The sequence below is a fragment of the Gadus macrocephalus genome, chromosome 16 (assembly GCF_031168955.1).
Source record: "Gadus macrocephalus chromosome 16, ASM3116895v1".
In the NCBI taxonomy this organism is placed as follows: domain Eukaryota; kingdom Metazoa; phylum Chordata; class Actinopteri; order Gadiformes; family Gadidae; genus Gadus; species Gadus macrocephalus.
This window is the reverse complement of record NC_082397.1, coordinates 25,000,476-25,009,728: the sequence shown is the minus strand read 5'-3', so window position 1 is coordinate 25,009,728 and position 9,253 is coordinate 25,000,476.

Sequence of the window (9,253 nt, the reverse complement as noted above, 5' to 3'; positions counted from 1 at the left end):
ATACGAATACTTTTGCTACACATTTACCACCTAGACGTGGTGCAAAACAACATGCAAAAAAAAACACAGCTGAGACTTGCAGGAGCAGATTCGAGCAGTTGTAAAATGGATTTGTGCTCGCTCATTAAAATGCTGAATTAACATAGCGTTCTTTATCATTTCATTTGTGAGGACATTTTTCACAGATGTGCAACTTCTGATGCATTAGTTCAAATTTGGGTTTACGAATGCACACCTTTTGGGCATGTTCTCAGATTATGAAACACGGGTGTGCGAATGTGTTTTGCACCAACTGCGCTGCAATAATTGTAGCAAAAGGATTTGTGCACCTGTAACACAGATTTGCGTACTCGTGGACCCTATTTTGTGTTTACAATGGTATAAAAAATATTTACGACTACAAATGTACTGTTACACATTTGTGACTTTAGAGTACACATGCAAAATAAATATATACGACTTCAAATTTACTGTGACTTTAGTGTACGCATTCAAATTCTGCAGTTACAGGTGCTAAAGACTTTTGCTACAATAATACCTTCATTTATTTGTATCCATTGCCTGTGGTAATGGGCAGCCGCACCGTTACACACACACACACACACACACACACACACACACACACACACACACACACACACACACACACACACACACACACACACACACACACACAGTGCAGGGCAATACATTTGACGTTTCAGATTCTTCAGTTCTATTCATTTTACATTTCTGCAATTTTAGCAATGCTTTGAGCTTTTCATTCAGCGGTAACTTTATTTGTTTCCAACGGTTACTGGCTACCAATAACTGCCAGGGCGGATTTTAAGGCTTTCTACTGCTTTTCTACTGCTAACCTATGAAACCGTGTATGTTTTTTCCTGCTTTTGTTCGTGCAGTTACTAAATTAGCAGCATACATTTCCACTATGCACTCATTCTGTCTGTTCTAGCTTGTTGTGGTGACTGCGACTGGATGCCTGGACTATGTCAATTCTAGCACCGACTGCACTCCGATCCCTCCCTGGAAGGAGGGATCCCCATTCTGCGTTCCTCCTCAAGATTTCTTCCTTGCTGATTAAGGGAGTTTTTTCTTGGGTCAGGGGGGTTTCATACATATTTGGCCTGTTAAGCCCTTTGAGACTGAGAATCAGGGTTACCACGTAACCCGAACATTCCTATAGGGCTGTTCTAAGTGTTGTTATAGGGCTGTTGTAAGTGTTCCTATAGGGCTGTTCTAAGTGTTCCTATAGGGCTGTTCTAAGTGTTCCATAAGGGCTGTTCTAAGTGTTCCATAAGGGCTGTTCTAAGTGTTCCATAAGGGCTGTTCTAAGTGTTCCTATAGGGCTGTTTTAAGAGTTCCATAAGGCTGTTCTAAGTGTTCCTATAGGGCAGTCATAACTGTTTTTATAGGGCTATTCTAAGTGTTCCTTTCGGGCTGTTCTAAGTGTTCCTTTCCGGCTGTTCTAAGTGTTGTTATAGGGCTGTTCTAAGTGTTTTTATAGGGCTGTTTTTATTGCTTCTATAGGGCTGTTCTCACTGTTGTTATAGGGTTGTTCTAACTGTTGTTATAGGGCAGTTCTAAGTGTTCCTTTTCGGCTGTTCTAAGTGTTGTTATAGGGCAGTACTACGTTTTGTTATAGGGCTGTTCTAATGCCGCGTTTCCACTGCAGGGTGCGGAACGGATCGGATCGCAAAGGTGCGGTAGGGAGGGGGCGGTATAGCCCAGCTCAGTTCCGAGGTCGCATTTCCACTGCCGACAGTACCCTTTGTGGTAGGCCGGATGTCGATCGCCGCGGCAGCTACGTAAACATCGTAAACAACGTCTTCCTCCCCAAGAATGCAGACGAACGTCTCCACCTCCTTGTTCGCCCAAGCAAGCGTTTTACGCGATGTTAATTGTAAAGAATAATACCTTGAGGCTACTGTTTGTTTGTTTTTATCCCCGCGTCACCCGGAAGTGATGATTCTGTCGACCAATCAACGGAGGGGGTGTGTAGCTAGAATTTCCCGGGACCCATTCAGGCGTCTGGTCTCGTTTTCAGTACCCCAACGGAGGAGTCCTGAAAACGAGGCCAAAACGGGTACGGCTAAGTCCGGGTCACGCCCACTTTTGGCGGTGGAAACGTGACCCGATCCGCAATTTTGCGATCCGATCCGTTCCGCACCCTGCAGTGGAAACGCGCCATAAGTGATCCTATAGGGTTGTTCTAAGTGTTGTTATAGGGCTTTTCTAACTGTTGTGCCAGTTCTGAGATGGTGGTTCTAAGTCTTCCTATAGGGTGGTTCTAAGTGGTCCAATAGGGTGGTTCTAAGTGTTTCTCTCGGGCTGTTCCAAGTGCTCTTATAATGCTTTTCTGAGTGTTGTCATAGGCCTGTTTTAAAGGAGCATTTCACCGGTGGAGGCATGAATATGTATTGAAATTGGGTCCTATATGTAGTCGAGTAATTAAATACATTTCTAATTTGGTGCCGTCTTGACCGAGAAAAGGCAGAAAGTGACTTTTTGTCGCTTGTGGATTGAAGACAACAACTCCCACCATGCACCCCGATGCACAGCTTCGCAGGCTACTCCCACTGATCTAGATCTCCGCCTATCAGAGACCTTGCGGTTCCGTCTACCCAGCTGATACCGCCAGCTGATTCCTGACAGCTGGAAAATCAATTCAAACCAGATTTCTAGTGAACTTTGGTGAAGTCATTAGCAAATTACCCCTCGTTTGTACTTCTTTCTTGTGAAATGGTGAACTTTTGCATGGTGCTGGGATGTTCCAGCAGGACAAGGACAGGACAAGCAGTTCGTTTTCATCTCCTACCAATAAGAGATTTGGAACGTTGCAAACAGTGGCTACGGGCTATCAATCATCCGAATTTTGGAGAAGACACAGCCATGGAAGGCATAAAACTGAAGAAGGTTTACAGCTTCCATTTCAAGCCGGAAGATTTTGAATTAAATGTCCTGGGAACGAAGAGAGCAGCTCTTTTGAACACCGCAATTCCGTCTGTATTTACAGTTCCATATGACGATGAACAGCCCGGGATGTCTACAACTAGCAGCGCTAAACGCATGTGCCTGGAGGTAAGACTCACTCAACTGTATAACTGATTACAGACACTGATAATCATTGATTGCTGAAATCAGTGCTGCTAGTTAGGGCTGGCCCGAATGCCATTTTTCAGGCTTAGAATACGCGTTGGTTTTTCAGAGCGAATACTCGTTCCAGGAAAAAACACCATCAAAAACAACATTAATATTCCCTATATACTCCCTGGAACCGATTTTGACAGTATCTGCATATTTTGTTGAAGATTTAATAGCTTTTGAACGTTAATTAGTAGGCCTAAGTAGGTTGAAGTTCCTTAGTTTTTCCCCGTGAAAGCGAACAGCTGTTGCTCCGTTCCAAATCAGCTCTTCTCTGCCATCTCAGCCCTTACGGAAGCTTTTCAATTCATCCTGGAACGTGCATCTTTTCAGGGAATTTGTACAATAAATCCATAACAAATACCGAATATTGATTGTCTTATGTGTCCATATTATATCCATTATATTGACCGGGTATTCCCAAGACGCTCACGCTCTGCAGCAAGCCAGTCACAGTTGATTGGCGCGGCGCTGTACAGCGAACGTAAACAAACAACTAAGCTAAGGTTTTAAGTATTACTTTTCCTCCAGAGATCCCGCTAATGTTGTGTTATAAAGTAAAGGGAAACAAGATATCTATTCTTCCTCCACCTCTCCCGCTTCTCTGCTTGGTGTCGCTGACGCTTATAGTTTGCCTCTCGCTCTGGTAACGTCACGTACGTGAAAAAAAAAAAAAAACGAAGCTCCGAATACTGATTGAAGCTTTGAATACTAATTTTCCGAACGAGTATTCGAATATTCGAATAATTCGGGCCAGCCCTAGTGCTAGTAAGCACTTCAGGTTACTGCTAGCAAAGTTCAGTTCACAAATTTTAAAATGAACTAGTTCAGTTCAACGTTCATAATTCAAAGATTTGAACTAAGTTCACAGTTCCAAAAAATGAACTAGTTCATAGTTCTTTTTTTCAATATGTTGCTGTGTGAGCTATTATTTTTTTCCGGTATTTTGAACATCGAGCCCACTTCGTGATTTGTCTAGGATGATATAGAGTGGTTGAATCAAGCATCGTAGCGAAAATGTATTGTACATTTAGCGCATTTTGTAAATCCCATTGATTTCTGTTGGAAGACTCATTGCTTCGTTGGCCGGAAGCGGAAAGGGAACTAGTTTGGTTGTAGTTAAAATTTGGTTGTAGTCTTTTCGCTCGGTTCTAGCCCTACTGTTGAGTCGGAGAACCGAGCGAAAAGACTACAACCAAACGTAAACAGCCCCCATTTACGTTTCCGGCCAACAAGCAATGATTCTAGGAGGTATTCTAATCCACTGAGCTATGAGCCAGCGGGAGATAACGTTATGGATTGTACATATTTATAATTCGAAATTCGTCTCAGCCTTTATACCACAGACACTCTAGGGTCCATAGCATATAACCGTGTTGTCTGATTACAGTTTGATTCATTTTTCACTATTTAACAGATCTCGTTCTGAAGAATAATCACCGCGCCATTCGTTTCAATGGGAATCGGGACGGTCTATACTTTCAACATAAAGTGTATTTATATTTTTTAATTCGTCCCAGCCTTTACACCACAGACACTATAGGGTCTATAGCATATAACCGCATTTTCTGATTGCAGTTTAATGTAACAGTAAGCTGACAACGCCGCAACTGCAAATGAAACACACAGAGATAACCATGGCAACCGGTCAAACCAATCATTCTGCGCGCGCATCCGCCGTTTTGATAAACAAATAACCCCCCAATTGAACGAAGTTAAACCGAGTGCGCGTGCCGTTCACAGACACCAGAATGAACGAGTTCACAGTAACGTTCATCAGGCAGTAATACAGTACGTTCAGTTCACGTTCGCCGAAAATATGAACGAGTTCATGAACTATCGTTCAATGAACGCGTTCAGGCACAACACTGACTGCTAGAGCTTTTGCTACTCGGCTCCTCGGTCGGCTGCTACCCCACAAAACCCGAGATGAATTATTATGGATAAGGTTATGTCATAATATATTTGCTGTTACATGACGGCACATTAGAACAACATGCAACAAAAACATGCGAAAGACGGCAGCTTTACTTTGTAAACAGCCAACTTATAACTCCTATCCTGTTTGGTTCACGCGAAGGCACTGTAGCTTTGCGCGCACATCTTGACGACCGATCTCACCCACTGACCCATTGATTTCAGTGGTAAAACCACAATCGAACGACAGACATGCAGGCAATTTGTTGTGCAGTAGCCCACTGCACAACGCATTGCCGGCATGGCTGTCATTTCATTGTGGTCGTAGGTGTTGTTGTTGGTTGCTGAGTATTCTATAGACGTTTGCTGTTATCGATGTTCTACGATGTTTCACGTATGTTAGTTTTATGTTATTAAAATGTTTATTGATCATATCTCATTTCAGACTCTAACAACGTCTGCTGCAGCTTTGTTCTCGTCGTCAGAAGATGAGGAAGACCAGTCGGCGCCAATGATGTCAACACCAATGGAGAATCCTCCCTCTGGCAGAGCACAGTTTGTAAGTTTGTACAGCATATTGTCTGTAATGGAATTATAAAACTACTGCAATTTGTGGAATTTAACATTGAAAATAAACCTCTTTTTGTTTTATAGTCACCAGGCCTCGATACCAGTGCCAGTACCCTTGAAGTTGGTGAAACCGACGAAAGCTATCGGACTGAATCAACCCTCACCCCCACATCGGAGTCGTCATCAGAGGATGAAGGTGTAAAGGACTGGCGTGAAAAGAAGATTATTGTCAATGAATCCAGCCTCATGTCACTATTCAAATTTTGCCAGATGTGTGGGAAAACCGATTTCATCGAAGATCATCTTTGATTCTGGGGCACAGAGGAGGGTGAAATGGATGTGTCTTGGGGGCCATTCTGGGACCTGGACATCTTCACCTGACGTAAGAGGAATGCCAGAGGTTAATCTCCTTTCAGCTGCAGCTGTTGTGTTCAGGGGCGGCACATACACGGAACTCTCAGACTGGTGCCAAACCATGGGTCTGCAAATGATTGGAACAACTACGTTTTATAATATTCAGAAGGCGTACTTGCCCCCTGCTATTGAGAACGTGTATAGGGAGAAAAGAACAGAACTCTTGGCAAGAGTTTATTTGGAACAGGAAGATGGGAAGAGGCCACATTTGGCAGGTGATGGCCGATGTGACTCGCCAGGCTTCAATGCAAAATACTGCCACTACACCTTTATGTTGGACGACACAAAGGAGATACTCCACACAGAACTGGTGCAGGTAAGATACATATAAATGGATGCAGAATAACAATAATGGAAAATTAATCTTTCTATGTTGAACATTTTGATGACATGCAACTTATCAAACTTGAATCTTTAGTGTACAGAGGCCACCAGCTCCGGAGCCATGGAGCCACTGGGTTTTACGAGAGGAATGACTGAGCTTCTGGACTTGGGCCTTGACGTGGAGGTGATGGCCACGGACCGCTCCTCGTCAATACAAAAAATAATTCGGGAACAATATCCTAGTGTCCAGCACGAATTTGACATCTGGCACACAGCCAAAGGTATGTATTTTTTGCCATCCTTGTAAACATACACACGCAATTCTTCTCCGGACCATCCCCCATTGACGCCTACCCCCCATTGATACCTCATGGTATTACCACCCCTGCCCAGATCTATGCAGCCTCGCTGAACTCCTTTCATTCAAGAAAACACACAATCCACACGTCTACACTTGCTCGTACACCTGTGGTTCTACCTAAATCCCAGTGACAAGCCACACCCTGTGCAATAGTAGTAATAGCTAAATAAACCTAAACTAAAAGGATATATATGGCTAAGACAGGGTGAATGGAGACAATACAGAAATAATTGGAAATTATTGGTGTTTGACAAATTATGCTGCATTTACGATCACAGGTTTCAGGAAAAAGATGCTGAAGAAGGGGAAAAAAAGGGGCAATGAAATCCTTCTTTCATGGACAAGGTCAGTGTTGGATTGTAATCTTGCAGAAATTCCTTTGGTTTACAAAGTTTAAAATTACTAATTTTAATATCGTTCACAGGTCTGTCGTCAACCACATGTGGTTTACCTGTGGCACATGTAAGGGTGACGTAGAGGTAAGGAAGCAAAAGCTGCGATAAGCTCAGATTTTTCTTTATTTTTTTAGTAATAGTATTATTGAGAATCTCTTCTTTCACACAGGCTCTGCAAAAACGGTGGAAGTTCATTCCACACCATGTTTGCAATGAACACGAATGGACAGATGGTGACGGAAATCGTCATCGGTGTGACCACACTCTTACCACCCGTGAGCAGATGAAGAGGATGTGGATTGAGAAGGACTCGGTGGCATTTCAGGACCTGTCGTCGCTGGTCCTAGACAAAAGGCTATTGAAAGACCTCGAGAAGATGGCCCTCTTCAAACATACTGGTGAGAATAGATGCCCTTTTACTCTCGCATATTAACGGCCAGGCTAACGGCAATACACTATGGGGGAAGTAGACATGTCTGCAAGGCTGCAAGGCATCTACACAACAGGCCTGGCCTCAGTATCAGACTTAGTGGCTGCAGTGGGAATGCAAATGTGAACTATCTTAACCTCTCTCAGTTAGAGAGAGGAAGGGAGAATGTATACAATTTATTTTAATGTGAATAGTAATGATATAAACAAGGTTAATATAATTTGTATATTTTAGTTATGATATTTCCACGGCACTAATGAACATGTTTTAATTAGTCCTATCCATTCTCTCTAATTCTAATTGCACACAGGGCCACTGGAGATCTTTCATAGTGCTCTCCTGAAATACCTCCCCAAACGCCAGGCCTTCTCGTATGATGGAATGAGGGAGAGGTGCTACCTCGCTATCCTGGAGCACAATGAAAACATTGTGAAAAGGAAACAAGCCACCACAGTGACAGGTGTGTTACCATGTGCTCTTTGAATAGTGTAATAACCAAAATTAGAAAGTTCACAGCTAACTCAATAGGCATACGTCGCTGAAAGGTTTAATCTATTCCTGGGGAGAGAAGTCTACTAGACAAACCTTCATTCAGATTTTCTGTGTAATCATATTCCTTGTCATTTACAGGAGAACCACGGTTCAAGCAGGCGTACTGCAAGAAGTCCAAACAGTGGATATTGAAAACCATCTTCACGCCACACACCACCGAGTTTATCAGACATCTAATCAACAGGGTCATGGACAGAAGACATGACCCTAACATAACGTTAAACGTCCCAACCTCCTCACTTACCCTGGCACAACCTGCATTGCCAGCCAACATTGCCCCTGTACCTAAACCAACAAAGGAGGCTGCCACAACCCTGTTCAAAAGCCGCTTCTGAGACCTCAGCCCAGCACCCAATGCCTAAACAATCTTTTTGTTTGGTTCCGGTTTCCGACCGACCCTGTCGATTTATGTGCGACCCAAATTATTTTATGAGCCAAATTAGTTTATGCAAACTATAATTATGTTTTGGTAAAGCACCTCTTCATTCTGTACAAGGATGAGCGAATTTTCTCGTTTTCAAATGAAAACAACCTACCTATCATTCGCTGCCGCTGGAAAAAATAAAATAAAAATTCCCTACCTACCCATGACCTCAACTGACAACCAACAGGAACCAAACATTTTTTTTTTTTAGGCCCAACTCCATCTCTCTCCGCTCTGCTATTCTGTATTCTATTACACAGAAAATCAAAGGTCTCGGGGCTCCTCATCCCGAGAACAGGAGTACCGATCTCTGTCATATGATGGTGCTAATAAAGTATTGTTAATTGATCCATTGACTGCTGTTGTGGTATTCCTAGTAAGAGGTTTGTGCAATTATAATATATTAAGTTTGACCCGGTTTATTTTAATTTGTTGTCTACCCATGACAAACTTCATTTGTGAATAAGAAATATAATGTAACTCCTGCTCTTGTCTGTCTACACCAAAGTTCAACATTATAAACTTGGAAGGAGGTAACTGATATGCAACTAACTCAGTGCAATTTAGACTTATACTTTATAAAAATGATGAGTTATTCTGCTATTGTTTTCATCTAAGGGAACAGTAGCTTAGTAGCTCCACTTGTGAAATGTTGGTCGTTATAATTCGTCGTTATAAATGTTGGTCAATATAATTATTTCTCGGATATACACTTGGAGCAACAC